The sequence below is a fragment of the Salvia splendens genome, chromosome 11, assembly GCF_004379255.2.
Source record: "Salvia splendens isolate huo1 chromosome 11, SspV2, whole genome shotgun sequence".
In the NCBI taxonomy this organism is placed as follows: Eukaryota; Viridiplantae; Streptophyta; class Magnoliopsida; order Lamiales; family Lamiaceae; genus Salvia; species Salvia splendens.
Genome location: NC_056042.1, coordinates 10,566,609 through 10,593,467, shown reverse-complemented (window position 1 = coordinate 10,593,467; position 26,859 = coordinate 10,566,609). Strand labels below are relative to the sequence as shown.

The following is a 26,859-nucleotide window of genomic DNA, read 5'->3' as shown; positions in this document are numbered from 1 at the left end:
GTTATTATTATTATTATTATTATTATTATTATTATTATTATTATTATTATTATTATTATTATTATTATTATTATTATTATTATTATTATTATTATTTTCTCCATAAAATGTGAACTTATCTTATTTAATAATGAGACTGAATTTGGAGGAATTAGTTACTAAATCCAACCTACTCCATATCAAACAGCATGAAAGTTGTAACCCACTAAACTAAGTCCAAAACAAACCCTCACGTGATTGATACAAAATGTCAAATAATTAGACAAACACAATTACCCCTATTCTCAACGAGTTGGGATTCTTTCTTCTTCTTTTTCTTACCCAATTTATTGATCATAATTCACTATTCGATGTGAAATACCATGTGTAAAAATGAACATTCTTTTAAATTGCTAAATGAGATTAACCTACCTCTGTATAAAGATACAGTTAAAAACTCACATCTCCGTTCCCCAAACTAAAAAAGGTAACCCAAATTTCGCAATGTTAATCATATCAATTATCATCCATTATTATTATCACCCTCAGTTTGGTGGGTTAATTCACTTTGGGAAAGAGGAAAGTATGTGATTTGATGATACTAATAATTTAAATAATGATGGACGATCTTTATTATTTTTATTCTTCTCTCTGTTTGCCAATTAGTTGTGCAATTTGTTATTTTAGTGACTTAGTCCATTCAGGAATAAATGTCTCATTTGCAATTAACAACTAATTTTGATAATGAATCACATATTTGACAATTCATTAACTATATCAAATTCACATTTTATTATAAAATAAATATATAAAAATAGGATCAATCATCACATGAAATGAGTCAAACTAAGCCAATTATTGGAAGAAGCTTGTACCATTTGTAAAGGGGTTTTGATTGATCAAAAAGAGGAATATATTTCAACCGATATGCCCTTAGACACAACCATGAATTTTTCGTTATTTAATCGTTTATATCCATCACTTGTATATATTTATCATTTAATGAATGATTGATAAATCATGAACCAATATTAATCCAATTTTTTCGTTATTTAATCGTTTATATCCATCACTTGTAGTTATTTATCATTTAATGAATGATTGATAAATGATCAACTAATATTAATCCAATTAGAATCTTGTTTCCTACTCCCTCCGTCCCGGACTACTTGCACTTATTTCCTTTCTGGGCGTCCTAAGTTATTTGCACTCTTTCCATTTTTAGTAAAAATTATCACCTACAGCCGCAATTGTTGACTTTGCTATACACTCATTCCTTAATCTCCGTGCCGAAAAGGAAATGTGCGAGTAGTCCGGGACGGAGGGAGTACTTTGTAGTTCCGCATAAATATAAAAAGCATATATTTCATTGATGGTTAGAGGCGAATTGAAAGCTAAGCAGTCAATCATTTCGCCAGTAATAATATTGGTGATTGTTTGACTGTTGAGGCCCAAAATTAGAAAGACCTAATAATATAATCCTTTTGTCCATTAAATATTGTCCATATTTTCATTTATGGTTGTCCACATTCACTTATTCCATTCATTGCAGTAAAAAAGGCCATTCCGTCACCTTGGCTGTCCGACATCATGTGAGGAGGTTAAATCAGGGTACGCAGTAGCCTGCTAAGGAAGAGACCATAACCCACTAGATGTAAGAAGCTCATCTTCCAAGGCCTCACACTTGTGCCTGAGAGATGGAAGCAACTACACGACAGTAGTGAGATTCAAACCCGGACTCATTGCAGCAAGATCTGTCCCTTCGTTGCCAACTGCGCTGGCCCTGTGGGCCACTTATTCCATTCATTCTCAACTATTTCATTGCAGTCATATTCCAATATAAAACATGACTCCAATATAAAACTAATACTCCGTCTCCTTTTAATTGTCTACTTTTGTCATTTTGGTTTGTCCCACATTAATTGTTCACTTTCACTTTTTACCTTAAATGGTCAGTAGTCTCACATTCCACTAACTCATTTTACTCACATTTTATTATAAAACTAATATATAAAAGTTGCTCCTCTATTCCACTAACTTTTTCAACCCACTTTCTTACATTTCTTAAAACTCGTATCGAAACTAAAGTGGATGATTATTAGAAGACAGAGGGAGTATATAAAAGTGGAACCTACGCTCCACTAACTTTTTTCACTCAATTTCCTTCGCATTTCCTAAAACCCGTATGATCAAATATGAAAAATATTTTATAGACAGAGAGTGTACTAACTTGTTCGAGTTTTATCGAGATTGAAAATTTCTTCAAATGTAAGTCAACGTAGTGCCATAATTTCCCTCAAATTACATCAGAAAATCAATACTAGGCCTACAACACATCAAAATTTTACAAGTCCAGTCCATACAAGCAAATTTTGGCATTCAGATTTGTTAGATACATATATAATTGGTAAATATATATACATTGAAAGTTTTCATATATTCTCAATCTCATTTTAAAAGCTAATAAAATGACCTATAACCCATCGATTTTGTGGATGGTAGAATGTTGAATTTGACATTTATGAGGCCATTTATAATTTTTGGGAATTGTTTCATTTCACTTTGGCCATGTTTGATTGTTAGGATTCTGTTTGGAAAAGTAATTTGATTCCTTAAACTTTAAATTCCTGTATTTGTTTCCGTTTTTAATCAAACTAGGAAAGTAATCAAAATCCTGAAACAAGGAAAGTTAGTACAACTTTCCAGGATTCTGAATCCTAACTTTTCTTAGTTATTCTTTTTCCCAGTTTTAGGATTCTTACATATTTAATGCAATATAGTACAGTTTATTATAATGATAATGATAATAATAATAATAATAATAATTATTATTATTATTATTATTATTATCATCATCATTATTATTGTTATTATTTATTACAATATTTTAAAAATAATTTAAAAGTATTAACCATACTTAATTTCAGGAAAATAAATAACTATAATTCAAATTATCATAATTATAACTATATTATTAATATTAATTTTTTTATTATTATCATAATAATAATAACTTATTATATAATTAAATATAATTATAATTATATAATAATTATTTATTTATAAATTAGTAATTAACAATAAAATTGTAGTGAAATTTTAAATTATAAAATTTATTCAATTAAAAATTAAGTAAATATAATGATAATAATAATAATAATCTTATTTATTATTATATTATTATATATTATGATGTATAATCCATATTTAAACTATCCATCATAATAATAAATAAAATAATATAATTATTATTATTTGTAATTAATAATTTATTAAATAATATGTATTATTATTTTTTATGATAAGTATATATTTTCTCTTTCTTACTTTACTCTCCCTTACTTTTTTCTCTCTACTTTATTCACTTTCTACTTTATTCTCTCCACCTTTTTCTCTCTCTTACTTATTTTATCTATTTATTCAACACACTCCACATCCCTTTCTTAAACTCCGTGCCGAAAAGTTTCGCCTCAACTATGGTGAAACGGAGGGAGTATATACTTTCAAATCTTGATGTTTTCCAAACACGGGAAAGTAAAGTTATTAGAAATCATATTCCCGGGATTTATTTTCCCAAGAATCATTTTCCTTGCCAACTTTACTTTCCCGCCAACCAAACATGGCATTTAGTCATTTTGTTCTCGAATTTTATTTTCATTTCCTTTTTTTTAAATATATAGTCTGAATATATGCAAAAATATAAAAAAAAATCTTGTGGTCCACTTCACAAAAGAAAACTGGGCCAATATTGATTGGTCCTTTTTTTTGTATTTTAGGTCCATTTTCAAGAACTTATTTATTTTCATTGCCCAAATCACAATTATTGGTCCACTCAATTTCATCCAAGTTTTTCTATTACTAATTCATACTGTATTAAATTTCATGAAGATTTAAAATCAAATCACTTTCAAACATAGGCAGCAATATATATTAGTAACTATGTAAATTACACATGAACCTCGCGACATTTTGCAATATACTTTTGATTTCGAGTGAGTATTACATGGTGTATATGTCTATCGTCGAATAAATATTTCATTTCAAATTTCTATAATACATCTGATTCTCTATTTAACCCTAACCGTCAGTTGGGATTCTATCTATTTTTATAAGAGTGTTATAACAAATTACATTACTCATCCATTGTGACCGTCTTCGCGAATAGAAGTATGCCGATTATTTAAAATTCTCATATTGATGTAGTGCACTTTGCCCAATTAGAATTAGTTGTGATTCCACATTCAACATTGATTAGTATGGTATGGAGGATACTGCAAGCATATATGACATCAACGATCTATGATTAGTACAACATATGTGTCTGACCTTTTACGATCACCCAATGTAAATAAGGTGAGAGTGTTATTTTCCTTTTTATGTATGTATTTATTTTTATACGTGTTGTGTTGTAAAACATGTAGCAAGTTTTGTAGCAAGAAATTTGATGTATTTGGGGATCTCATTATAGCCGTGGATCATATAGCTCTGTGTGCAAACATAACTAACATGCATTCATGGCTAGATCTTCAAGGCAACCACAATCCTCAAAGCATACCTCTACTTGATTCATACTTCACTAGGAATTGATGAACCAAGCAACCTAAATCTAGGAATTAAATGAAAATCCTCTTCAAGTAGAACAAATCTCTCAAGTATATGATTTCAGCAAAAACTAAGGAATAAAATGGGAAAAAGGGGTATTTATAGTTTAGGCCCAAATCTCAAGAAAAGGCCTACAAAATCTAAGCAACGTCACTCTACCCGGTTGGGTGGATATTAGGGTGTTAAATCACCCGGCCGGGTGAAAGTCTCTGGACTCCGGCTTCTTTCCGTGCACTACCCGGTCGGGTGGACAAGATGATCAAAATGTCACCCCGGCCGGATGAAACTCTCTGCTTTCAAGCCTTGGCCAAGCCACCCGGGCGGGTAGCAACATGGGTACCCAGCCGGGTGGGGAAGTTTGGCCGTAGCTCCTCCAGAAGGTTGTACTCGGCATGGTGGTTTGTTACAGCGAATCCCACCCGGTCGGGTGGAATGCTTCTTCCTTCAAATTTCAGCAAGTTCCTCATCGCGGGCTCCCCGTTCTTCCCGGACTCCTCCAGCATGGCCTTTTGCACAAAAGTAGAGAGCCCCTCTCGTAGTCGCCTCGCCATGGACCTCGTCATGGGGCCTCCACGTGGGGTCGTATCATCCTCCTCTTCTTGGAAAGGATTTGTCCTCAAATCCGGACTCCCTACAAAATCAAACGGGCTCAAGTCAGCCACATTGAAGTGAAATTCACGTTGTACTCACCGGGCAAGTTGATCAAATAGGCATTATCATTGATGCACTCCAACACAAGAAAGGGACCATATCCTCTTAGCGCAAGTTTCCCCTTGTTCTTGTTGGGAAAACGTATCTTCCTAAAGTGCACCCACACCCAATCCCCGGGTTGGAAGACAATCTTCTTGCGCCCATTATTCACTTGTCGGGCTACTTGCTCACCCTTCCGACATATCCACTCTTGTACTTGAACGTGCAAATCCTTCACAAATTGAGCCTTCTCCGCACCACCTACATCCAACAAATATAGCAAAGGCAAGTCTACCGTGGACAAGTCCAACGGGGTAGGAGGATTAAAAACATATAACACTTCAAAAGGGGATAGAGAAGTAGTAGAATGCATGGTCCTATTATAGACAAAATCGGCAATGGGTAGGCACTCCTCCCAAGAAGTTCTTGTTGGAGTTTGTATACTAAAAGATACTTCGAGCGTACATGCCTTTGTACAGCCAGCTTGTGCATGTATACGAGAAATGCCACGTCCACTTGTTTACCTAATTATGAGAATAAATAATATAATATAATGGTTAATTTATTGAAATATAATAAACAGGTCCAAGGCTTCTTACTAAGAAGGTCAAAGTAGGGAAATTCGATGAATCCTCATGAGTTTTCCAGTAGGGGACTTGGCCAGATCTACTAAGAAGAAAAACGTATTCACAACCTAGATAGGTTTTTGCTACCTATTGGTATGGTTGCGGTGTTTGTGATAATTCTCTCTTACCTAAGAAGAGATTAGTAATACCGGTGTTGTAAAGCATTGAAAGGATCTAATACAAAGTGTATTCTTTATTGCTATCCACTGAAAGAATATATTTCAGAAATTTTAGTATTTTCTAGTCTATAAAATTAATATCAATATTGTTTATTTAATCAAACATCACTTTGACTTATCAATATGGGAGAGTTTGTACGTAACTCAAACATGATATCTTGGGTGGTAGTAATTGAATAACATGAAAGTATTGGAATATTATTTCATAGAATTCGCATGCCCAGTGTGGTATGATTAAATCCCCAAGAGGTGTTTGAAAAAGGAATTTATTATTCAGAAATCTGTGCAGTTGGAATTTTATTCCATGAATAATAAATAAAGTTTCAAACTAGAAAGCTCTTTGGAGAATTAATTTAATTCAAGTCATATAGCAGACAAAGAATTAAATTGATGGATTAAGATAATCTTAATCGCGGGATATATTATAAAATAAAATGGACCAAAGTTATTTGTAATTTGGTGATTTAGATGGGAGTGCAATATTATTCTTTAGTCGAACAAAATAATATTCCATTGATAATATATTAAATCATGGGTCATTTGATTTAATTAGATATTTATCTAATGGGTGAGCGCAACATCTATTTCATTCCATGGATCCCCATCCTAGCCCAACAAGTCCAAGCTTATAAATAGTGAAGAGATGAGAAACCATAGCATGCACAACACAACACTCCTAACCCTAACCCTAGCCGCCAAAGTCGGTGCCTCTCTCTCTCCTTCTTGGTCTCGATTTTGTGCCCTAGCACGTGGGAGAATAGGGCTCTTATTTTGTCCTTGTTCTATCCTAATTCATAGGATTAGATCAAGACAAACTCGTGTTTTGTATTGGTTCTTCCTAGATCTCATCAAGATTGTTATTGATTCTTCGAGATTCGCCCACACGGATGAATAACCAAGGACTTGGGAATAGGGTGGAAGATTCGTGGTCGATAAATCAAGGATCTCCGGATGGTGCAGCTAGCAACGTCAATCCTATGATGGATCAAGATGTAACAATCATATATAAGTCAAATTGCATGTCTATGTGTTTATTTGATGTATTAATCTACAGATCTAGGTTAATTGCATGAAATTGGAATCGAATGCATAATCACCTAAATAGATCCGTAAGGACCTAGGGCTGGCAATTTTTGACACGACACGATAATCCGACACGAATCCGCACAAAATTATTGGGTTGGGGTCAAATCTTATTGGGTCTGTGTCCTTATCGGGTTGACCCATTAAGAACCCGATAATTTCAGGTTGGGTGCGGGTTGTATGCGGGTCGGATACAGATAACCCATTAAGAAATAATAATTTTTTTTATTATTATTTTAAAAAAATGTATATTAATTTAATTTTTAATTTCTTGTAAATTAGGTTTAAATAGTATAAAACGAATTTTAATCGTGTAAATTAGGTTAAAAAATAAGGTTTAATTGTGTAATATCATGTTTTATTCGTTTAATATCGGGTTCGGGTCGTTATCATGTCGTGTCAACCCATATTTTTATCGTGTTGATAACGGGTTCGTGTCGGGTCCGGTCGTGTTCGGATTTGAAGGTAGCAGGTCGGGTTCGTGTTCGGATTTACAGTTTCCTTAACAGGTCGGGTTCGGGTTAGACCTTATTGGGTTGGGTCGTTATCAGGTTGACCCGATAATGACCCAATCCGCACGATTTGCCAGCCCTATAAGGACCTGTTTGTTTTTCGTGTCTTCTGCTTCGGTAGTCCCAACAGTTCTATTTTAAAAAACAAGGGCACGAAGGAGAACACCTAATGACCGGTTAACTACTTCCGTTTGACCATCTGTTTGGGGGTGGGCGGTAGTAGAAAAGAGAAGCTTAGTACCCAACATCCCCCAAAGAGTCTTCCAAAAGAAACTAAAAAACTTGACATCCCAATCACTCACAATTGTGTTTGGAATCCGATGTAGCTTGACTACCTCCCTAAAGAATAAATTGGCAATGAACTTAGCATCATTTGTCTTCCTACATGGAATGAAATGAGCCATCTTGGAGAAACTATCTACCACCACAAAAATGCTATCATTCTTCCTAGAAGACATGGGTAGACCAAGCACAAAATTCATGGAGATATCTACCCAAGGGTGTGTAGGCGGAAGCAAAGGAGTGTAAAGCCCAAAATTACTAGACTTGGATTTAGCTTGCCTACACTCAATGCATTGTCCACAAAATCTCTCAATATGTTTCTTCATGCAAGGCCAAAAGAAGTGTTCACTCAAAATATCAAAAGTTTTCAACACTCCAAAATGTCTCTTCAAACCACCCAAATGAGATTCCTTAATCAACAAGTCACGGAGAGAACAAATAGGAATGCAAAGCTTGTTCTCCCTATACAAATAACCATCCAATCTATAGTACTTATCAAAAGCACCTTTTTCACAAGCTTCATACATGGTAGCAAAGTCATGATCATGCTCATACAAATCTTTAAGAAATTCAAAGCCCACATACTTGAAAGCACACATGGCAAGCAATTGTTTCCTCAAACACATAGCATGGTTCTCATTCATAACATTATCAAGCAAAAGATTACGAGGCTTCCTAGAAAGAGCATCGGTAACCACATTTTTCTTACCCTTCTTATACCTGATCACATAAGGAAAAATTTCTAGAAAAGCACTCCACTTAGCATGCCTCTTATCAAGCTTATGTTGTCCCCCTAGGAACTTGATGGACTCATGGTCGGTGTGAATCACAAACTCCCTATGCATGAGATAGTGTTGTCAATTCTCAAGACACCTCACAATGGCATACAACTCCTTGTCATAGGTAGGATAGTTCAATTGGGCTTGGCCAAGCTTCTCGGAAAAATAATTATGTGTTTCCCATCTTGCATGAGCACACCACCAATTCCTACCACACTAGCATCACACTCAAACTCAAAGGTTTTGTCAAAGTTTGGAATGGCTAATAAAGGAGCATGGGTAAGGTCATTTTCAAGGTGTTAAAGGCTTTCTCTTGCTCCTCTCCCCACTTAAACTCTATATTCTTCTTCACGAGGTAATTTAAAAGGGAGGCCTTAGTAGAAAAATCTCTCACAAACCTACTATAGAAGCTTGCTAGGCCATGGAAAGATCGAATATCACTCACATTCTTTGGTGTAGGTCACTCCCTAATCGCCTTCACTTTCTCCTCATCTACCTTCACACCATCCTTTCCCACAACAAACCTAAGGAACACAACCTCATCAACACAAAAAGTGCATTTAGGCAATTTGGCATACAAAGAATGCATTCTTAACACTTCAAGAACATTTCTAAGATGACATGCATGTTCATCCATACTTTTACTATAAATCAAGATATCATCAAAATACACAACCACAAACTTTCCAATAAAGGGACGAAGCACATGGTTCATTAAACGCATGAAAGTAGAATGGGCATTAGTCAACCCAAAAGGTATAACAAGCCATTCATACAAGCCAAACTTGGTTTTAAAAGCGGTTTTCAACTCATCTCCCTCTTTCATGCGAATTTGATGGTATCCACTTGCCAAATCAATTTTAGAAAAACAAGTAGAGCCACATAGATCTTCAAGCATGTCATGTAGCCTAGGTATAGGGTGTCTATACTTAATACTGATCTTATTGATGGCCCTACAATCAACACACATGTTGGGACTACCGCAGCGGAAGACACGGGAAACAAACAGGTCCTTACGGATCTATTTAGGTACTTATGCATTCGATTCCAATTTCATACAATTAAACTAGATCTATAGATTAATACATCAAATAAACACGTAGACATGCAATTTGGCGTATGTATATGATTTTTACCTCATGATCCATCATATTATTGACGTTGCTTGCTGCACCACCCGGAGATCCTTGATTTATCGACCACGAATCTTCCATACTATTCCCACGTCCTTGATTATTCATCTGTGTGGGCGGATCTCGAACAATCAAATAAAAGTGATATGAGATCTAGGGAAAACCAACACAAACACGAGATTGTCTTGATCTAATCCTATGAATTAGGATAGAACAAGAATAAAAACTAAAACCCTAATCTCCCTCATGCAAAGGCACAAAAACCGAGGCAAGAAGGAGGAGAGAGAGCGCGCTAGTTTTGGCGGCTAGGGTTAGGGTTAGGAGTGTTGTGTGTTGTGTTGTGCATGCTAGGGTTTCCCATCTCTTCACTATTTATAAGCTTGGACTTATTGGGCGAGGATGGAGATCCATGGAATGAAATAGATGTTGGACTCACTCATTATATAAATATCTAATTAAATCAAATGACCCATGATTTAATATATTATCAATGGAATATTATTTTGTTACACTAAAGAATAATATTGCACTCCTATCTAAATCACCAAATTACAAATAACTTGGGTCCATTTTCTTTTATAATATCTCCCGCATTTAAGATTATCTTAATCCGTCAATTTAATTCTTTGTCTGCTATATGTCTTGAATTAAATTAATTCTCTAAAGAGTTTTTTAGTTTGAAACTTTATTTATTATTCATGGAAATAAATTCTAACTGCGCAGATTTCTGAATAATAAATTCCTTTTTCAAACTCTTCTTGAGGATTTAATCATACCAGACTGAGCACGCGAATTCTATGAAATAATATTTCAATACCTTCATGTTAATCAATTACTACCACCCAAGATATCATGTTTGAGTTATGTACAAACTCTCCCATATTGATAAGTCAAAGTGGCGTCTGATTAAATAAACAATATTGATATTAATTTCATAGACTAGAAAATACTAAAATTTCTGAAATATATACTTTCAGTAGATAGCAATAAAGAATACATTTCGTATTAGATCCTTTCAATGATGCTTTACCACACCGGTGTTACTAATCTCTTCTTAGGTAAGAGAGAATTATCACAAACACCGCAACCATACCAATAGGTAGCCAAAGCCTATCTAGGTTGTAAATACGTTTTTCTTCTTACTAGATTTGGCCAAGTCCCCTACTGGAAAACTCATGAGGATTCATCGAATTTCCCTACTTTGACCTTCTTAGTAAGAAGCCATAGACTTGTTTATTATATTTCAATAAATAAACCATTATATTATATTATTTATTCTCATAATTAGGTAAACAAGTGGACGTGGCGTTTCTCGTATACATGCACAAGCGGACTGTACAAAGGCATGCACGCTCGAAGCATCTTTTAGTATACAAACCCCAACAACACATTCTCCATGTTCCATCCTTCTTAGGCACCAAAATAACGGGAATGGCACAAGGTGAAAGGGATTCTCGGATCAAACCATTGGCAAGGAGTCCCTCAACTTGCCTTTGAAGCTCATGAGTTTCCTTTGGGTTTGCCTTGTATGCCGCCCAGTTGGGAAGAGAGGACCCCAACACGAAATCAATTAGGTGCTCAATCCCTCCCACGGGTGGAAGCTCGTTGGGAAGCTCATCCGGGAAGACATCTTTGAAACCTTGCAAAACACTTTCAATCACCAAAGTACAAGGGTTAGTGTTAGTATTTAAACATAAATCATTCCGGACCATGAGAAGAATGGTTGAACGGCTTTTTAGAGCCTACCCAAGTTCGGAGGTCCTAGCTATCAAGCAATCTTTTCCCTCCCGTGCTTGAGATTTTTCTCTTTTGGGTGTTTTTGACTTGCTCTCACCACCCCCACTCTCACTTAGCCTTTTTATCTCACCCACACTCACTAGCCTTTTCTCTCTATCCCTTTCCCTTTCCCTTTGTGAGTGTTGGTGTGCCTTAAATACATCTTCAGAAACCTTCAAGCCATTGAGCATGTAGAAATACTCATTAGTGTACCCATTTTTGTAGACATTCCTATCAAATTCCCAAGGCCTTCCCAATAAGACGTGGCAAGCCGTCATGGGTATCACATCACACAACACCTCATCTTCAAAAACTCCATTCTTCAAGGGCACAAGGCTTTGAGTGTTTACCTTCAACTCCCAGGTTTCCCCCAACCATTGAAGTTTATATGGCCTAGGATGTTTGATGGCCTCCAACCCCGACTTAGCCACCAATTGCTCACTCACAACATTGGTACAACTCCCCCCATCAATGATCACCAAACAAGTTTTATCTCTCACCTTGCAATTCATGTGGAAGGTATTGTACATTTGCTCCTTATGCTCCTCAAGCTCTTGTTAAACATGGAGCATCCTAAGCATCACAAACGTTTTCACCTCTTCATTCTCCTCCTCCCCACTAGAATAAGACATGCAGGGATCCACACTAGCCTCTACACCCCCCTCTACACATTCCTCCTCATCTTCACTATCCACACTACCATCTTGCCCAATAACCATCACATGTTGGTTTGGACACTCAAGCGCATAATGACCATAACCCTTACACTTAAAGCATTGTACCTTTTTATCGCCCGAGGGAGCGGAAGCTTTGGAGACTTGAGGGCTAGGAGTAGGCTTGCTTGAGAACTAAGGAAGCTCTCCATTTTTTTAGTAGAGGTGATCCACTTGCTTGCCACCATTCCCCCTCCGGATTGACTAGATGTCATCTTTTCCTTGCTAAGAACCACCTCCTTGCCTTGCCTCTCGAAGGTCTCGGCAAAACTAAGCACTTCCCCCAAAGATATGCCCCTCAATGCCTCAATTTTCACCTTATGCTTCAAAGTAGCCTTGAGACCATGGATGAAATGGTCTTGAGTAGCCTCCTCCGACTCATCCACCCCTATCTTGTTCATCAAGAAGAGAAGCTCATAGTAATAGTCCATCACACTCATTGATCCTTGCCTTAGGTCTTGAAGCTCCCCTCTAAGCTTAAGGTAATAGGACTTAGGCACGAACGACTCCTTCATGATCCTACACAACTCCTCCCAATAAAGGACTTCCCCCAACCTAGCTAATCTCCACTTCCTCATCACATCATTCCACCAAGTATTAGCAAGGCCCCTAAACTCGGCCAATGCAATCTTCACCTTGTCTCCCTCGGAATAATTGTGGAGGGAGAACACTTTATCCACTTGAGATTCCCACTCCAACTAGGTTTCGAGGTCGAACTTACCATGGAATTCGGGTAGGTTATGCTTCAAGCCTTGGAAGGGTCATCAAATGAGGCAGGACCTCCTCACCATGGTACATATCTCTTCTAAACCTATCCCCATAAGGTTTCATCCCCCCATATTGATTTCCTCCCCCAAAACGACCATACCCACCATTTCCTCATTCAAACCGCCTATTGTCTCCATTACCCCCCCAAACCGTCTATTCTTCATGTGGTTAACTCTATCTCTAACATTCCCCCCTTGCCATCCCTCATACATCTCCTCTTCCACAACCTCCTCCGGGACCGCATTGGGTATAGCATTACCCATAGGATTGGGAGGCCTCATCCTCCGTTCTTCCTTCAAGGCATTGAACTCCTCAAATAAGGTGTTTTGGACGGCTCATGCGACCTTTGGACGTTTGGATATCTTTTTGGAGATCACGTCTAAGATCCGCCAACATTTGAGCCATTAAGCTTGCAAGATTAAATTCCTGCAATAAGACAAACACTAAGGACTAGCCCAAGTGTGGTTAGTGAAAAACAAAGAAAGTAAGATTTAAGAAGGGTGCCTTAACCACGATGTCCCATCCCCCCAAAAGTCACTCCCCAATATCACTCGGAAGAAGGTTTGGTGTATAGTAATAGGTGGTTTCACTCACACTCACAATTCCAATTCCAAGTTTTAGGTGCTTGGGGTGGATCAATCAAGGTATACCTCTTGGAAAACAAAAAATTAAGAAGACATAACACATAAACATGTATTAGCAAGTTGCAAGTAGGTTCAAGGCCTTAAGCAAAACACACACAAGCCATATATAAACGCTGGAAATGTAGTAAACATGGACTGAGCTTTAGGAATTTTTTTTGTATGGTTCCCCAACCCCAAAATGGCTGAAAAATTGTGTATAGCTTCGACTTTGAGTGTATTTCAAGGATAAAATAGCCCCAACAAGTCAGATTTTGATATAGTGTATGATTTTTCACGTTTTCCCCAACTATGCAAAAACATGGCACATATATTCAATCGATCAGATCCATAGGCAGCGACGGTATTTTTGGCTGATTTTTTGTAGGCACGTAGCTAACATATCAAGGTAACTTCATATAAAATATCAGCTCAATCCAACAACAATAGATCAATTTGATCAGCAATCACATATAGGCTAGAAACAAAGAAACACAAAGCCTAAAGTAAAAATCAAAGAAACAAAAGATCAAACACCTAGTGGGTACTACTAGGCTCTAGATACCAAATGATATGGATCCATGTAGATCATGGTCCTTTAACCCAAGGAAAAGCCAATTGTAGATGCTTGATCAATATTTTTGGTGAAATAGATTTTCAATTTATCTAACTAAACAAAGGCAAATCATAGACCCAACAAGAATTCATGAATCTAAGATGAAACAAGAAGGATTAACATTGGATAGTGTGGAAATTGGAATACAAAGTCATTGATGAAGTAAGCTAAAACACTTACAACATAACTAACATGCATTCATGGCTAGATCTTCAAGGCAACTACAATCCTCAAAGCATACCTCTACTTGATCCATACTTCACTAGGAATTGATGAACCAAGCAACCTAAATCTAGGAATTAGATGAAAACCCTCTTCAAGAGGAACAAATCTCTCAAGTATATGATTTCAGCAAAAACTAAGGAATAAAATGGGAAAAGGGGTATTTATAGTTTAGGCTCAAATCCCAAGAAAAAGGCCCACACAATCAAAGCAGCATTCTCTACCCTGCCGGGAGGATATTAGTGTGTTAAATCACCCGGCCGGGTGAAAGTCTCTGGACTCCGGCTTCTTTCCTTGCACTACCCGGCCGGGTGGACGAGATGACCAAACTGTCACCCGGCCGGGTGAAACTCTCTGACCCTTTCACGCCTTGGCCAAGCCACCCGGGCGGGTGGCAACATGGGTACCCGGCCGGGTGGGGATGTTTGGCTGTAGCTGCTCGAGAAGGTTGTACCTGGCCGGGTGGTTTGTTGCAGCGAATCCCACCCTGTCGGGTGGAATGCTTCTTCCTTCAAATTTCAGCAAGTTCCTCATTGTGGGCTCCCCCAGCATGGCCTTTTGCACAAAAGTAGAGAGCCCCTCCCGTAGTTGCCTCGTCATGGACCTCGTCGCGGGGTCGTATCACCTAGTATAATGATAAACGTGCTTTCATAATTTCTAGAGTTTGTGAGTTCAAACCTCAAACACAACTTCAGTTTTTAATTCATTTTTATCATATTTTTCTTATTTTATTGTATTCTTGTGTTTTTATGCTTTTTTTTTTCCTTGTAACAAGTTTATATTTTTGTTATAGTGTGGATTTAATTTGAATAACGTTTATATTTATTATTTAATGTGTATTTGATGTTAATATCAGTTTAAAATTCTAATTAAATTATTTTCATGTGAATGTTTTATTTATAACGAATCTCGTATTATATTAAATAGAAAAAATAATTTAAAACAGTTTTATAATAAATATTATTAGGGCCTATGAATAGTTCAGGAAGAGAATGGTGGATTGTAGATGTAATATTGCAAGTAAGAGATATGGTTAAAAATTGTTTTGAGATCCATAAATAATTTAGAGAATAGATATTTAAGAAATGAGTTATAGATAGTCTTAGTTCGTTCTAGTTCAAATTCCAAATATTAGGGTAAAGACAGAGATAAAAATTGTGATAACGAATGGCTGCTGCAACTATGTGATCCCCCGACTTGATTGTAGCAATATATAGATCATGTTAATTTGATGTCAATGCCCTTTGGTAAATTGGCTTACCAAAGCAATGAGGTCAGAGATTGCGAAATCAACTATATAAAAGACGAGTTTTGATCGTCATTTTGAATATTTATAATTTTAGGTAAGATTTGAATATTTATGAATTTTAGGTATGAATTTGAATTGCGTTTAATTTAGGAGTGAATATTTTTTTAAAATAAATTTTGATTTATATTTAAATAAATATTTAATGTTGAAGTTACAATTTCGGATAGTTTTTAAATAAATTTGAATTAATGTTTAAGTAAATAATTAATGGGGAGCTACAATCTAATTCCTCTAATTCAATCGATTTATATTTTAGTTTTTTTATAACCGTTAAACAAATTTGCATTACATAGCCTCAACTTTTGTACATGTACATTTTTATCTCATAACTTACATGTCATCAAGAATTGTAAATGTCACATTATTAAAAAAATTGATAGCCAAAATTTTTAAATCGGCCATTTCACTAAATGACGAGCCAAATTATAAATTAGTATTTATTTCAATTGATATAGATGAGCTAGATAAATGCATTTTAATTTCAACAGTGTATGATGGAATATGTAAGGTTTTAAATATTATTGGTGATCTTTAATTTTTGTCTATAAATATGTATTCTTTCATAATGGAATTATTTTTTCCAGTGTAATTATTAGATAAATTTCTTTACTGCATCCTCAAATGATTCAACTCCAGTTGTCGATGAAGAGAGTTCTCTTGCAACTAGGGATGTCAATGTAACCCAGAACCCGCGGGCCGGCCCGAATAACCCGATAAAAATACAGGGTTAGAGTTGCAATTTCGTAGCCCGGATTTGAAATCGGGCTATTCGGGTTGACCCGGTCGGGCCGTCGGGTTGAAGGCTTCTAGACAACGCGTATCCTTTGTAACGGGCATAACTTTCTCTATAAAGCTCCGATTGAGGCGTACAAGATACTCACGCGAAGCTCTTTCGAAGACGAAGAGAATGATATGCATTAGGGGCTTATAGGACTTCAAAATCGTGAGAAACGTTGACTCAAATCAAGGTTGTTGCACATCCATATATTTTGTGTACATTTTTCTAATCCATTTTCTATCGATTCTAAACAAACATGTAAACATACCAAAATATAGAAATATAATCAAAATCATCCAAGACAACTCTCTAAAACCATGCAAAATCCAAATACGTCAACCGACTATATAAGATCACGAAAAAAATCATTTATGTGGTTCATGGATTCATAAATACTCGTATATAAAAGCTTTCTTTTAGTATATTTTCATTATAATAGTGCAAAGTGTTTTGACGCCGCTTCGTCATTGAATTATGCGTACTTTGATGATTCTTTAAACAAAAATAAATCAGTATTTGACTTATCTACAACTGAAATAAATTAAATTTGACCAATCATAATTCAAGAAAACTTTAGAGTTGCTCAAATTAGCTAGCATCTTGATAATTCACTCTTCAACAATTTAAAATATTTTTGTTACATCTATGCTCCACCTCACGTTATGAAAATTTTATTCAATTTTATAAGAATTAATTTATATTTAAATTTTGAAACTAAACGTTGATTTATGTTTTAAATACATAAACATAAACATACTATTGATAGATATTTTGTAAATAATTACGTAAAAATGTAATGAATAAGCTATTTTAATTTAAAAAACTTAATCTTTTTTCAAAAATAATAAAGAAAATTAAAAATATGTATTTCATTGTTGCATGACTAACTAAAAATATGTATATAATTAAAAAAAATTAAAATACGTATTATTTTTTGAAAATAGTAAAAACACTAAAAATACGCATTGGCCCGAATAACCCGAAGGGTTAGGGTTAGGGTTGGCCCGAAAATATCATAACCCGAATTGCCCGTACCCGAAGGCTCGACAACACGAACGGGTTGGCCCGATTGATATCCCTACCTGCAACGGTCAATGGAGACAAAATGAGGTAGAGATATAGTTAATTTTTGTTTATAAATACGTATTCGTTCATAGTTGAATTATCTTTTCAGTGCAAATATTAGATAAATTTCGTTACTGCTAAACCCTTCCTCGGATGATTCAACTCCAGTTGTCAATGAAGAGAGTTCGCCTACAACGGTCAATAAAGACAGATGCACTAGAGATATAGTCATGTGAGAGAGAGTGAAAGGCGAAGAGTTGAAGACGCGAGTGGAAGGTTGTGTAGAGAGAGCCGTGTGACAAAAGGTGAAATGGAAAATAACATTTTTAAATCCTATTTTGAGGATCATTCTGCGTTTCAGTGATGTTAGATCATATCTTTGTTTTTTCTTAATATTAGTTGGTTTTCATTTTTGTCAAGTTTTTTTCAATTTTTTATGTCTTAGCCATAATAGTTATTTTTTTATAAATAAAGAACTCACATGTGCAGACTATTTACACTATTTTGAAGTTAATGCTTTGCCGTCACTTCAATAGTTTTCATGCAAAGAAAACACCCAAAGTCAACGAAATGATAAAAGGAAGTGAATGCCGCAAAATCTCGCTACGCATTCTTTGCAATTAAACAAGTAAAATCACAAACGGGTCAAGCAGATTCACCAGATCAAATTGGTTAAGAGGAACCAAGACCTATCTGCGTGTCGCTGGACGCTATATCGGAGATTGCCTTCAAAACCTTAACCCACAATACTATTAATTAGTATAGGGAAGTAAGGATCGATCCCACAAAGAAGAGTGTGCTAAAACATGTGTTTGAGATATTTTGAAGGGTGTTTTGGCTGCTGCCACGCATTCTGAGTGGATTAAGTTTAAATCTACTTGACTTGGAAGAAATGGCATAACTCTATCTAACTGACCAACTAGATGGGACCAATACGGAAATATGCATGAGCTCTAAACATAAAACAAACATTTGATCCTAAACTAGAACAACTAAGAACACCTACGTATAAAAGATCATGCTAAAAACTTTCCCAAAAGAGTGAACTTTCATGAATGATACATGATCTTTCACTTTTGCACATAAATAGTACCCGATCTTTACTTTATATCATTTTTGGTACCTCGTAACAAAAATAATCCTAGGTACCAAACATGTGATTTTTTTGTTATGTAGGATATTTTTGAAAATTTCATTAAATAGTACTCCCTACGTCCCAGTTTAAGAGTCATATTTTGCCATTTTTGTCCGTCCCAATTTAAGAGTCCCATTTAGAATTTTCCATATTTGGACATAAAATGTAACCTCATTGTTGATGAAATTTACACTCAAATGCCATTACTTTCATAAAAACAAAACAAAACAAAATCCTAAATATATAAAAAGTCAAAGGGTCTCACTTTCCACTATCCCACTTCAATTATTACACACTCCAACAACTACTACATCACTTCAATTATTACACACTTCAACAATTTTTTAAAACCCGTGCCCTAACTAAATTGCACTCCTAAACTGGGGCGGAGGGAGTAATACCAAAAATGTGATTTTTTTTTCTCCTTTAGTTTTTTCTTCTTTATTTTTTCTTCATTTTCTTCTTTCTTTTTAGTATTTTATACATACATATAATTGCATTCATAATATATATCAAGAACAAAACACATAATTAAATCAATTATTTAAACTAATAAATCAATTGAATATTTTTAATTAAATTATTTTATACTCATTTACAGTTGAAACACCTAACTAAATATATTCATTTGTATATATCATTATGAATAGAATTCACAATTTTAAATTTTTATTAAGACTACATTAATTAGTTATTAATTTTATATAAAATAATAATAATTATAGTTATTATTAATATTATATGATTCATAATTTAAATAATTATACTAAAACTATTTATTAATTAATACTACTAGTTTTTAGTATTATAACACTATTATTATTATAATAATAATTAAATATATTATAACCATAATTTTAATTAAGTACTCTGTATATTTGAATGATAATAAAAAATAAATAAATTATTAATTTATAACATCACAATAATAATATTAATATTGATTAATAATAACAGTATAAAGAGTGAGGAGAATGAGAGAAGATATTATAATTTCATTTTTTGTACTAGTTTTGTGTATGCCCAAAATATCCTCAGTGACACAAATGAGAAAATGTATTTGTTTATAGGGCATTTTGGGGTAAAAATTGAATCAGATACCAAAAATGTGATTTATAGGTACCAAAAACGATATAAAATAAAGATCAGATACTATTTATGTGCGAAAATGTAAAATCAAGTACCGTCTATGTAGTTCACTCTTCCCAAAATTGGCAGACAAAATGCAAAAGCAAGGTGAAGTGAGGCTTGTGTGGTGTGTGTAAATGTGATGCACTATGCTTCTGGTATTATGTCAGGTCGAGATACCAAGTCCTATGAATCCACTAGATCACTTGGTCTAGGAACTCAAGAGAACACGGAATGCTCTGTCGTTGGGCACACTACACTTCCCATCAAAGATCCCTCAACCCGAATACTATGATTTAGTATAGAGAAGCAGGGGTCGATCCCACGAAGATGGACACGTAAGAAAGCATTTAGAAACTCTGGACAAGGGCGGCTGCTGCCACGCAAACTGGGTTGAGGTTTAACTATGACTAGACCTAGGCAAGAAATGTAAACACTAGACCTAGGAAACTGTAAACATGCTGAGATCAAACATCATCAAGACTACGGGATATTAAATTTACTTCCTGGACCGTGTAAATGGCTACTTAATAAAAGTAGACAGAAAGCATATAACAATGGGGACCATAATTCCAAAATTAGCAAGTACGGCAGAAAAGCTGCAAATAACAAACTGAAACTCTAACTAACAACGACATGCATTCTTTTAACTGAATCAAACACGAAGATGGAGAAAACAGAGCACGTACCTAGATTTGAACAGAATATAAAAGTTGGGTCGTCGGAAACTTGCAACAAATCAGAAATAACAATAATCTACATTCACTAGACGGAATGAAATGAAAACACAAAGGCTAGGCATAAATTTAAACCAACTCTGCTCGGATTCACGTCGGATGCTTAATCCACTCCAGATCCAAGCGATCCGAACCAAACAACAACCTCAATCAACTCCATAACTTCCGATCTAACAGATCTAAACCGATCAACACCGAATTCAAACGATTCCACTCAACTCAGCTACAATACCAAATTCAAACCTCCGATTCAACCACTAACAAACTCTGATCAACCCGATCCAACCATTACTCTGCACAGATTCAGAGAACAATTGCGAAACGCATCCAACACAAGTAAACTAACTCAAACTCCAGAAAATCACAGAAGTGAAATCAGAAATCAACATCAACGACATGACGGAAAAAAAAACTTGCATTAAACACAGAAATATTCGGTAAAAACAGAGGGTCCTGCCTCCGTTCTCATCTCTTCAACCTCAACCTTGGCTCTTGCCTCCACACTTTCTGGGTCCTGCTTCACCTGGACTTTTGAACCTGAAATACTTAGTTGATGATTGAAATTAGATTCTTGAGAGATTTGTTCTTCTTGAAGAGGTTTTCCTATCCAATTCATAGTCATAGGTTGCTTGAATCCATCAATCCTTAGTGAAGCATGGATCAAGTAGAGGCATACTTTAAGGATTGTGGTTTTCTCGAAGGATTAGCCATGGATGCATGTTAATATGGTGTAAGTGCATTAGCTTATTCCATCAATGACATTTCATCTCTTATTCCATATTATCATATGTTGATCTTCCTTCTCTTGGCTTAGATTCAATGAGTATTGTTGGATCTATGTTTTATCTTTGATTGCCTTGGATATTAAAAATCATTTCACAAAAAAAGTTATTAGATCAAATATCTTCAATTTGGGGTTTCCTTGGGAAAATGATCTCACAATAAATGGATCCTTATCAGCTAAGATAGACTTAACGGTAGATTGCGCGATAAATAAGTAGGAGGAGATGTTTTGGGAAATCTCCCACCTCCCCCCCACGGCCTTACGTTTTTTTTTCTTCCCGCCGGCATCCCCGACGCCCTACGCAACTCGACCGCCTTCCTCCTCATCCTCCCTTCGGCGTGCTCACACAACACTCCTTGTACCACCACGACTGAACCACCGGCCCCTTGACCCTTACAGCAATATCCCCCCCGGCGCACTTGGCTCACTCGCCTTGACCAAGCTTTGTACTTCGACGTAGCTCCCGAACCCGACCTTGACTCGGCACCGGACCTTCGGCCCCAGCAATGCCGGTTGTAACATCCCAAACTTTTGTGAACTTTTTTTTTTATGTTATTGGAATTTTGATTTTATGTGATTAAGTGCTTTGCGTGAAATAAATTGCCGTGGTAATTGTGGAATGATGAGCTTGAGATTTTATCATTTTTCCAATGTGGGGAAAAGATTAATAGGATCATGCATTTATCCTTTCCCGAGTCGATTCATTGAAAAATTCGGCCCTTCCTAATTATTGAAATAGTACTTCTTTTTGTGGATTTAATTAATTGCTTTGGGACATTATTCCAAATTAAATCCAAACCAATGGACCTTAAATTACACTACTTTAAATTCGAACTCCATCCTTTTGTCCTTGGGAGTTTCGAAAATCTCCAATAGGAGATTGGATTATTTTTCATTTGATTTAATTGGTGCTTTATTGACTATCTTCTTTTGAATTAAATCCAATTAAATCATGATATATTTCTTTTCCTCGCCCAAAAATAGATAGAGAGTTGGGATATTTCCTTGGCTATTTAGCCTAGCAATTTTCGGCCCTCTCCAATAAATTTTGGAGAGTATTTTATTTGTTTCCTAATTTGTGGAATCCCTCTTTATTCAAATAAATTCTTATTCTATTTAATTGGGGATGTGATATTTTTCTACTACTTCCTTCCATGTCACACGCCCTATACTATTATTTTCCTTGTGGGAATTTAATTAATTGATGCCTATTTTATGGGAGCCTTTTTCCTATAAAGAAATTACCTAATTTAAATCCTATTCTATTTAATTGGGGATTTAAATAATTTCCTTGTACAATTTCTTCTTGAAATTTTCGGCCCCCACCATATTATTTCCTACTTGGAGATTTAATTTATTTGTTCCCTTATATTCATTATTTTTATTTCCTAAGTTATGAATATATTCTCCAAGTAAATACCAAATAAATTCTTTGTTGTACACTACATGGAATTTTCGAAAATTCCACTCCCCCACATGCTTATTTTATTCTTTTAATTGTGGAATTATTTTAATTCTCCACAATTTATTAAATTAATTCACTCATGGACTTAAACCTAGCAAATAAATACAAAGTTATCAAACCCTAGCCCCCATTCTCCAAAATTTTCGTCCACTTCATCTTCTCCCACTCTCCCATCTCCAAAAATCCTCCATCCAACCCTTGTTCTTGCAACCCGTTGAAGTTATCTTCGAGAACCTCCGACGAATCGCTCCATTCTACGTTTCTACCGATTCGTTTTGTCAAAGGAAGGTATATTCGCACACTTTTCCTCCTCCTTCTCTTTTGAACCATGTTTTGAGTCCTACATGCATGTAGAGAGTGTAGGTTTGATAGATCGCAAGTTTTAACGGGAGGGAAATTGTGTGTTCGTAAGAACTTGTTTAATTTTTGCATTGTTGGTTGAAATCATGGGTGTGTTGGATCGAAATATGTGGTGAATGATATGAGTTTGTATGAAAATATGTGTATGAGTAACGTGTAACCATGATTATGTGTTTTCAAGCATGAAGAATCGGTGTTTTGTTGTGGATGTTTTAAAAACCCTATTTTCGAATTTGAACCAGAAATCTGTGATGCACGACCAGTGACTTATGATCTGTGTTCGACCCATCAAACGAACGAATTTTGCTACGAAATTTTTACTGAGTAAACTTCAAGGTGTTTTCTGTGTCTCGTGTGAATTTCAGCCTGTTTCATCAAAAAATAAATTTTTAATAAATATTTGAAGTTGACTGCGCAAACCTGCCAGAAACGTGAGTTCTCGCCAGGAATGTTTCGTTTTCTGTTTGACTGACCAAATGACCTCCGATCGATGTGATTCTTAAACTATATGAAAATTTGAAGTGTCTTCTGTGTTGTGTTAAATTTTCAGCCTTTTTGGGCATCGTATGAATTTATGGTGAATTTTTCAAATGAACTGCTCAATACTGTCAAAAATTGTATGTTCCGACCAGAGAGTTCAATATGTGATATGACTGACTAAATAGCGTGATTTCGATATGAAAATTTTCATGGATGAACTTGAATGTGTCCTCTGTATCGTGACCAAAATTTAGCATGTTTTGAGGTCGGGTGAATTTAAAGTGATTTTTACAAAACGGTCGCGCAATTCTGCCAGTTTTCTGCCTTGATTAAATGACACGTATTTCTCAAGTTTAAAAGTATTGTATTATGCATGTATGTCCAAGGAATGTGCTTAAATGTTGAAATCACTTGTGATAAGTTGAAATGTGTTACGTGTGTTTTATACCTTTGAGATGTATGTTGGTTTGGGAAATTGAGGAAAACGTTGAGAGAGAGACGATAGGACATGCATAGTAAAATAATGTTGTGTGAGGCTGACTTGTGTTGTCGTTGACAAGGGTGTTGGGTACTCGTGAACTCAAGGATCAAGAGTTGCTAAGTAGGGTTGTGAATTACTAAGAGAACGAGGTGGGCTTTCTTTTCAAACCTCTTTATTTTTCCGAAAAATATTATGTGGAGATACAAGGGTGGTTTAACTGTTATGTCATGCCATGGACTGTTTTTGTTATGAGATTGTGTGCCTGATGCCTAGTTCGTGTGAGTTTACTCCGTTAGGCTACATGGTTGTTTTGTGAAACGAATTCGGGTCCGAGTAGGGCCGTAAACCCTATCGGGCTGTGTACACTGGTGGGATCGTGAGCCGTCCTTGCAAGTCGGCCGGTCTCGTGGGCGAATAGTGTGGCCACACTTTCGTCGCACTGTGATTGTGATTGTTGGATTGATGTGAAAAGTGGGGAGATTATTTGACTGGCCAGTCTATGAAACATTTTTGTGTTCTCGTGATATTTTCTTTACTGCGTATAAAACTCGAGATCACTGGTATGGATGATATAACTTCATAAATGTTTTCGGCATGAGCCCATTGAGTACAACAAGTACTCAGCCCTGCAATTTCTTTTAAAATTTTGCAGGTTGAGCGGGATGTTGCGGTAGATGTTGAGCTGGCTAAAGACCCTAGGATACGTTGTGTCGTCATACATAGGCGTGATCCTTGACTCTCTTGAAACCTTATTTATCCGCTGCTATGTTTTAAATTGTGTCTTAAGACCTTAATCTTTCCGTTTGGTGTTTGGAACATGTATGGTGGTGTTAGGATCTAAACGAGTAGTACGTTGTCTTTTGAAAATGGTTTCTTCTAGATTTCAGCTAATGTTTGCTTTAACTTAGTTTTAATTGTTGTGTTTTCTTAAAGTCTAATTTTTTTTCCGTCATTCCTTTTTAAAGGTATACTACCTTAGGTCTTTTTCAAAAAAAAAATATAACCTTGAAATCTTTTGATTAAGTTGTTCTTTTAAATTGTTGTCCATGCATGTCGGTCACGATCGCCGCGTTTGTGGTACCCCTTGTATGGGCGGTCGTGACAGAGTGGTATCAGAGTTTTGTTCTTTCGCTCTGGTCCGAGAGTCTTCTTTCACTTTAAGTCTAAGTTAGTGAACCCTTATTTGACTAGAAGTCTCACGAAGGCTCAACATCCAAAGCATCACGCTCAACCGATGAAAGTGAGGTATGTTTAAATTGTTGAAAGTATGGAAGATTGATGCATGAAAATGTATGATGATATGATATGACGTTGACAAGTTATGCATGTTAATGAATGATATGCATAAGGATGAGTTGTAATGGAATGATTATATGAGCATGATCGGTACGATAATCTAAGCATGTATTATGTGTGTGAATATGACGTTGTGATAGTATGATTACGTGGAATACGAGTATGAATGACCTGATAATTAAACCACGTGTTATGTATATGAGAATACGATATTGTGATAGTATGATTATGTGGAGTATGGGCATGGTTGGCAAGATGATCTAAGCACGTGTTGTATGTGTGAATGTAATATTGTTATGGTATGATTATGTGAGACATGAGCATGATTGGCATGATGACCTTAATATGTGCTGTGTGTGTGAAATTGTTATGTCGTAAGCATGTGAACATAGGAAGATGGCGTGTTTTACAAGAAAGGTGGAAATTGACGAGTTGTTTTGAGAATGTTGAAACTTTTTGAAAAAAAAATGAGTAATCTAAAAATGTTGTCTCAAACATATATGTGAAGTGCATGAGTGTTTTGTTTGGAATGCAAATGTGATATGGGTTTTGTAATATTAATGACTAGTTGTTCTAGTGGGAAAAATATTTATGTTGTGGAAAGTTGTTGGAACTTTTTGAAGAAAAAAAAAAAATTCTTTGAACCTTAAACAAAAGCATGTTAGTTCTTTTCTTTTGGGGAAAATTTGGATCTGGAAGTGAATGAGGAATAAGACGTAGTTATGTATGGCGATATACGTTTATGCATGTTGAATTATTTGGTACGTGAATCATGTGTAAGTAATGATTTATGGGCGTTAAAGTGTGAGGTATTTTATGAAAGTGTTGATAGAAGAAAGTACGATGCTATGAACTCTGTATGCAAACATAGAATGCCCAAAATGTTTGTTTGACCGAACGATATCGAACTTAGTTGTTACAACTGCAATGTCACTTTTTCTGAGTGATAAGATAAATGGAAATATGTGGTGCGAATGCGAACTCCATTACAAATCCACTAAGCAGTATATAGAAATAAAAAGATAACATAAATAAATTTATGTTTCAGTTGTTTGTCAATGTACAATTATTCATCAACTTGAAAGACTTTCAAAACTAGGAATTTCAATTATTACGAAAAAAGAATTAATAGGATGAAATGTTTCAAAATTTGTTGAAAATTCAATGGACCATGCAACGCACGAGGTTGATACTAGTGTATACTAATGTGCAACTTTTAATTGACCAATCAACTGCTTTTTTATTAATAAAAAAGGCTCGA

General features: G+C 35.5%; 1 protein-coding gene across 1 annotated transcript in view; it reads right to left on the bottom strand.

The window, feature by feature from the left end:
• Window positions 1–26,859, bottom strand: part of LOC121755480 (40S ribosomal protein S9-2) — a 458,258-nt gene that overhangs the window by 189,275 nt on the left and 242,124 nt on the right. The gene's annotated exons all lie outside the window — the stretch shown is intronic.